Genomic DNA, 7,213 nt, shown 5'->3' with positions numbered 1-7,213 from the left:
GAAAGAAATAGCGCTACCCCATCATCTTTACCGTGTGCGTGTATACACACACACGCACACATATGCACGCGCACGCACGCGCGCGCGCGCACGCACACACACACACACACACACACACACACACACACACACATACGCACACATGCTAGCATAGCTTAAGCACAGCTGGAAAGCTCAGCCTTGCGCAAGAAAAAAGGACCACGCCCTTTCGCAAGCCCCTTTGAAACTTTTAAATGAGAAACATGTGTACAGCGAGGTCGTTCGAAACTGGCGCGAAAACGCATCCGCGCCATCTGTGTGCGGAACTAGGAAAACCTACGGCCTTCGCCATACAGAAAGAAAGGTAGATGGCGCGAGCTAACGCTCCGTTGCATACTAAGAACGAGAGCTAGTGAATAATGGCAGAAACGTCTTGGGAAGAGAGAAAAAAACAACAACAACAAAAAAAAAGAAAGACACGCAAGTTGTTGGCTCGCGCAAGCATTCTATTTTACAGCGAGTAAAGAGCATAGCAACTTCTCACAAGAGCAGCAAGAAAGACAAGAAGAACGTGAGAGAGGGGGAGAAACAGGCGCGTTTCTTTGGAATGCAGAGCATGCTGCACACACTATGAAGTGCCAAAGAGACGGGGAAAGCAGATGGCGCGATTGTGTATGTCCTCAAAGCTTGAAAACAATTTCTAAACTACAAGGTGTGCCGAAGTCCGCCTACTCTCATCAGGTTGCTCCCGCCTCCAATTGCATTTAAATTAAAATTACAGTCGCCTCAGAGGCAGAGAGAGAGAGAGAGAGAGAGAAAATGTGTACACTTGCTTCGCGCAGCTGCACCCGTTCAAATTTTACAGCAACAAGAGCACTCCCGCAGGCACAAAGTCCGCTGCCGCGTCCGCCGGGGCGGAATGCACTCGCTTCCGTAAATTGTCGTGCGGCAGACTGCTGCATCGTAGCACACCTGAAACCGCGCAGACGTCAGCGATCGCCGCGAGATCGCTGCGAGCGCTAAAGTCCGAAACCACGTCCGCCGGGGCGGCGGGAGCTCGATACCCCTTCACGAAACTTCTGCGTGTACACCGCCGCACGGCCACGGCGGAGTCGCTGGCATCCTGCGCGCAGTTGCATTGCGTCGCGCCGGGAATCGTTGAAGCCCCACGCAGACGTCGGCGTCGGCCCCGACCTGGCTGCGAGCGCTCGAAGAGACCAAGTCCGAAGCCACGTGAGCCGGGGCGGTGTGAGCGCGACTAAGTCCGAGACGACGTCAGCCGGGGCGGCGTGAGCGAGACCAAGTCCGAGACTACGTCAGCCGGGGCGGCGTGAGCGAGACCAAGTCCGAGACTACGTCAGCCGGGGCGTCGACTAAGTCCGAGACGACGTCAGCCGGGGCGTCGAGCACGCCGCGGTCGCTTTTCCCACTCTTACTCGAAAAATGGCGAAGGGGCCGCGCTAGCGTGCCTTGAATCGGTGAGCGGCGGTACCGCGGCGATCGCGAGAGCTCAAATCGGCCGTGCCAAGGCCAAATATTGGCGCTCGGCTCGGCGCAGTACGCCGCCTTGTCGCACGAGTACGGCCCCGTGGAGGTCTGGTCACTTATCGCTGCTCTTATAAGGGGCCGTACCGCCCTGGCCGACGTTGTACCGTAGTGCCGTTTTCGGCTTGCGCGTGTTCGTGGTGGTGTCCGCGCACCGCTCCGCACTCGAGAATCGTGCCCACGACGACGCGAGCGCTCGGAAGAGACGCAAGTCCGAAACCACGTGAGCCGGGGCGGTGTGAGCGCGACTAAGTCCGAGACGACGTCAGCCGGGGCGGCGTGAGCGAGACTAAGTCCGAGACTACGTCAGCCGGGGCGTCGACCAAGTCCGAGACGACGTCAGCCGGGGCGTCGAGCACGCCGCGCGCGCTTTTCCCACTCTTACTCGAAAAATGGCGAAGGGGCCGCGCTAGCGTGCCTTGAATCGGTGAGCGGCGGTACCGCGGCGATCGCGAGAGCTCAAATCGGCCGTGCCAAAGCCAAATATTGGCGCTCGGCTCGGCGCAGTACGCCGCCTTGTCGCACGAGTACGGCCCCGTGGAGGTCTGGTCACTTATCGCTGCTCTTATAAGGGGCCGTACCGCCCTGGCCGACGTTGTACCGTAGTGCCGTTTTCGGCTTGCGCGTGTTCGTGGTGGTGTCCGCGCACCGCTCCGCACTCGAGAATCGTGCCCACGACGACGCGAGCGCTCGGAAGAGACGAAAGTCCGAAACCACGTGAGCCGGGGCGGTGTGAGCGCGACTAAGTCCGAGACGACGTCAGCCGGGGCGGCGTGAGCGAGACTAAGTCCGAGACTACGTCAGCCGGGGCGTCGACCAAGTCCGAGACGACGTCAGCCGGGGCGTCGAGCACGCCGCGCGCGCTTTTCCCACTCTTACTCGAAAAATGGCGAAGGGGCCGCGCTAGCGTGCCTTGAATCGGTGAGCGGCGGTACCGCGGCGATCGCGAGAGCTCAAATCGGCCGTGCCAAAGCCAAATATTGGCGCTCGGCTCGGCGCAGTACGCCGCCTTGTCGCACGAGTACGGCCCCGTGGAGGTCTGGTCACTTATCGCTGCTCTTATAAGGGGCCGTACCGCCCTGGCCGACGTTGTACCGTAGTGCCGTTTTCGGCTTGCGCGTGTTCGTGGTGGTGTCCGCGCACCGCTCCGCACTCGAGAATCGTGCCCACGACGACGCGAGCGCTCGGAAGAGACGAAAGTCCGAAACCACGTGAGCCGGGGCGGTGTGAGCGCGACTAAGTCCGAGACGACGTCAGCCGGGGCGGCGTGAGCGAGACTAAGTCCGAGACTACGTCAGCCGGGGCGACGAGCACGCCGCGCGCGCTTTTCGCACTCTTACTCGAAAAATGGCGAAGGGGCCGCGCTAGCGTGCCTTGAATCGGTGAGCGGCGGTACCGCGGCGATCGCGAGAGCTCAAATCGGCCGTGCCAAGGCCAAATATTGGCGCTCGGCTCGGCGCAGTACGCCGCCTTGTCGCACGAGTACGGCCCCGTGGAGATCTGGTCACTTATCGCTGCTCATATAAGGGGGCCGTACCGCCCTGGCCGACGTTGTACCGTAGTGCCATTTTCGGCTTGCGCGTGTTCGTGGTGGTGTCCGCGCACCGCTCCGCACTCGAGAATCGTGCCCACGACGACGCGAGCGCTCGGAAGAGACGGAAGTCCGAAACCACGTGAGCCGGGGCGGTGTGAGCGCGACTAAGTCCGAGACGACGTCAGCCGGGGCGGCGTGAGCGAGACTAAGTCCGAGACTACGTCAGCCGGGGCGACGAGCACGCCGCGCGCGCTTTTCGCACTCTTACTCGAAAAATGGCGAAGGGGCCGCGCTAGCGTGCCTTGAATCGGTGAGCGGCGGTACCGCGGCGATCGCGAGAGCTCAAATCGGCCGTGCCAAGGCCAAATATTGGCGCTCGGCTCGGCGCAGTACGCCGCCTTGTCGCACGAGTACGGCCCCGTGGAGATCTGGTCACTTATCGCTGCTCATATAAGGGGGCCGTACCGCCCTGGCCGACGTTGTACCGTAGTGCCGTTTTCGGCTTGCGCGTGTTCGTGGTGGTGTCCGCGCACCGCTCCGCACTCGAGAATCGTGCCCACGACGACGCGAGCGCTCGGAAGAGACAGAAGTCCGAAACCACCTGAGCCGGGCCGCGGCGGGAGCTCGACGCCCGTCACGCAACTTTGGCGTACAAGCCACCGCACGGCCGCGACTGAGTCGTCGCCACCGTCCGGCTGGCTGCACTATAGCACGCCGGGAACCGGGAAAGAACCGCGCAGAGGTCGTCGTTTTGCCGCGGCGTTGGCGCGAGCGCGCGAAGAGACAAAGTCCGAAACGGCGTCAGCCGGGGTGTCGAGCACGCCGCCCGCGCCGGTCGCACTCGTGCTCGGAAACGGCGAAAGGGCCGCGCTAGCGTGCGGCCCCGTAGGGGCACAGAAAGGCGATTGTTCTGGAAACCGCGCTGTCCATAGGCGAGAGATTGCCGTTCGCGCATTCGGTCGACGCGCTGCGCTTTCACGACTTCGGCATTGCGCTGCCGACGTAAGCTTTCCATCTCGCTCGCGGCGCTGCGAGGCGGCACGATTTTCGCCAAACGCTCGTCGAAAGTGGCACGAGTACGGCCCCATGGAGATTTGGGAACTTATCGCTGCTATTATATGGGGGTCCCAGAGAGCAGTCGCCCCCAAAAGCGACCTGGGTGTTTGATATGCGGCGGGCTTCGTGCCCGTCAAGCGTGTCCCCGGTATCGCTCCCGTGGATCCCACAGCTGACGTCTGCAGCCTCATCCGCTTGATGCGTTAGGGGCTGGTTGTCGGACGACGCTTTCTCCACGATATCGAGTTGTGTTCCGCATCGTCCTCGGACGAGTCAAATGCGAAAGCGCCGAAGGCGCGGGCGTGACCCGTCGCCTGGCGGCTTTGCCGTCTCGGCTACGTTGCAAGTGTCGGTCGGTCCACCTGTGCTGCGGGCTCAAGAGAAACCGCAAGCCGTGATCGAGTCGACACAACCAGTCTATCGAGAATGTTGCGTGCTTCTTGCCGCGTGGCGATACCCGGCCCTTCGGGGAGGGCGCCGTAGCGAGCTCGAACGCCGTCGTCTCGGACTGTGCAAAGTGCTACTCTTTGCAAGAACGAAGCGTGCTGGGGCGCCTGAAGGTGGCCTCGGCATCGCAAAAACGGCGTCCGGCCTGCTTGACAGGCGGGACGCGCAGTTGAACGATTACCTGGTTGATCCTGCCAGTAATCATATGCTTGTCTCAAAGATTAAGCCATGCATGTCTAAGTACATGCCGAAATAAGGCGAAACCGCGAATGGCTCATTAAATCAGTTATGGTTCCTTAGATCGTTTCTTCCTACTTGGATAACTGTGGCAATTCTAGAGCTAATACATGCAGTGAGCCTGAAGCCCTTTGGGCGACGGGTGCTTTTATTAGACCAAGATCGATCGGGTTTCGGCCCGTATTGTGTGGTGACTCTGGATAACTTTGTGCTGATCGCATGGCCACGAGCCGGCGACGTTTCTTTCAAGTGTCTGCCTTATCAACTTTCGATGGTAGGTTACTTGCTTACCATGGTTGTTACGGGTAACGGAGAATCAGGGTTCGATTCCGGAGAGGGAGCCTGAGAAACGGCTACCACATCCAAGGAAGGCAGCAGGCGCGCAAATTACCCACTCCCGGCACGGGGAGGTAGTGACGAAAAATAACAATACGGGACTCTTTTGAGGCCCCGTAATTGAAATGAGTACACTCTAAATCCTTTAACGAGGATCAATTGGAGGGCAAGTCTGGTGCCAGCAGCCGCGGTAATTCCAGCTCCAATAGCGTATACTAAAGCTGCTGCGGTTAAAAAGCTCGTAGTTGGATCTCAGTTCCAGACGAGTAGTGCATCTACCCGATGCGACGGCTCGGACTGAACATCATGCCGGTCCTTTCTTGGTGCACTTCATTGTGTGCCTCGAGAAGGCCGGTGCTTTTACTTTGAAAAAATTAGAGTGCTCAACGCAGGCGAGTCGCCTGAATAAACTTGCATGGAATAATAGAACAAGACCTCGTTTCTGTTCTGTTGGTTTTTGGAATACGAGGTAATGATTAAGAGGGACAGACGGGGGCATTCGTATTGCGGCGCTAGAGGTGAAATTCTTGGACCGTCGCAAGACGAACTACTGCGAAAGCATTTGCCAAGAATGTTTTCTTTGATCAAGAACGAAAGTCAGAGGTTCGAAGGCGATCAGATACCGCCCTAGTTCTGACCATAAACGATGCCAACCAGCGATCCGCCTGAGTTACTCAAATGACTCGGCGGGCAGCTTCCGGGAAACCAAAGTGTTTGGGTTCCGGGGGAAGTATGGTTGCAAAGCTGAAACTTAAAGGAATTGACGGAAGGGCACCACCAGGAGTGGAGCCTGCGGCTTAATTTGACTCAACACGGGAAAACTTACCCGGCCCGGACACTGGGAGGATTGACAGATTGAGAGCTCTTTCTTGATTCGGTGGATGGTGGTGCATGGCCGTTCTTAGTTGGTGGAGCGATTTGTCTGGTTAATTCCGATAACGAACGAGACTCTAGCCTATTAAATAGGTGCGGGGTTCCCAGCACCTTACAACCTTCTTAGAGGGACAAGCGGCTCCTAGCCGCACGAAACAGAGCAATAACAGGTCTGTGAGCCCTTAGATGTCCGGGGCCGCACGCGCGCTACACTGAAGGAAGCAGCGTGTCTTTATCCCTGTCTGAAAAGACTGGGTAACCCGTGGAACTTCTTTCGTGATTGGGATAGGGGCTTGCAATTGTTCCCCTTGAACGAGGAATTCCCAGTAAGCGCGAGTCATAAGCTCGCGTTGATTACGTCCCTGCCCTTTGTACACACCGCCCGTCGCTACTACCGATTGAATGATTTAGTGAGGTCTTCGGACCGATGTCCGGCGCGGCCTTTCGGTTGCGCCGGTCTGTTGGAAAGATGACCAAACTTGATCATTTAGAGGAAGTAAAAGTCGTAACAAGGTTTCCGTAGGTGAACCTGCGGAAGGATCATTACCGGATTGTTCGAGGGTGACGAGCGCCATTGTTTCTACCCCGTGTGGGTGAAGCAGCTCGCTGCGCCCGACGCTTTCCGCCGCTGGCCCCGCTTGGACGCGGGGACGGCTATACCCGAACATGCCGGGGATTGCCCGAATTTCGAAGGGCGCCCCGTGCCAAATTTGTTGCGCCCAGTGGACGCCGGCTGCAACCTTGGACGGTTGGCTTGGCCGCGCCCGCGGGTAGAAACGGCGTAACGCACACTGTTGGGTGGGCTTTCTGAAGTCCGCCTCGGCACTCTTGCGCGGAATGGGAGTAAGACGACCCGACCTGCTGCTCTTGCCCAGTACGAGGGGAACGGCGAAGCGTGCGGTCGGTCAAGGAACTGACGGTCGAGAGCTAATGCCGCTGCCGCTTAGTACACACGGAACCGTGGTGCGAGCGCTCTCCCGTCCTCCGCGGCAAACGCTGCCGAGTCTGAAAAGGCTGGCGGCTGCCGGTCGCTTCCTGCGGCGAGTGTGGAGTAACGACCCGACTTTGTTGCTGCCCAAGTACTAAAGGAACGGTGCGGCGCTCGGTCGGTCATGGAACCGGCGGTATTGAGGGTGCGGCTGCCAAGTACGGAAGGAACCGTGGCCTAAAGCACTCTCCCGTCCTCCGCGGCAAATTCCACCGCGC

General features: G+C 59.1%; 1 non-coding gene across 1 annotated transcript; it reads left to right on the top strand.

The window, feature by feature from the left end:
- The first annotated feature begins 4,739 nt into the window (after window positions 1–4,739).
- On the top strand, window positions 4,740–6,553 carry LOC139053998 (small subunit ribosomal RNA). Its single transcript, XR_011510952.1, has one exon. It is a non-coding gene; the product is annotated as a small subunit ribosomal RNA (ribosomal RNA).
- The last annotated feature ends 660 nt before the right edge of the window (window positions 6,554–7,213 follow it).

This window comes from Dermacentor albipictus, unplaced genomic scaffold (assembly GCF_038994185.2).
Source record: "Dermacentor albipictus isolate Rhodes 1998 colony unplaced genomic scaffold, USDA_Dalb.pri_finalv2 scaffold_451, whole genome shotgun sequence".
Lineage (NCBI taxonomy): Eukaryota > Metazoa > Arthropoda > Arachnida > Ixodida > Ixodidae > Dermacentor > Dermacentor albipictus.
This window is presented reverse-complemented; position numbering and strand designations above follow the sequence as displayed.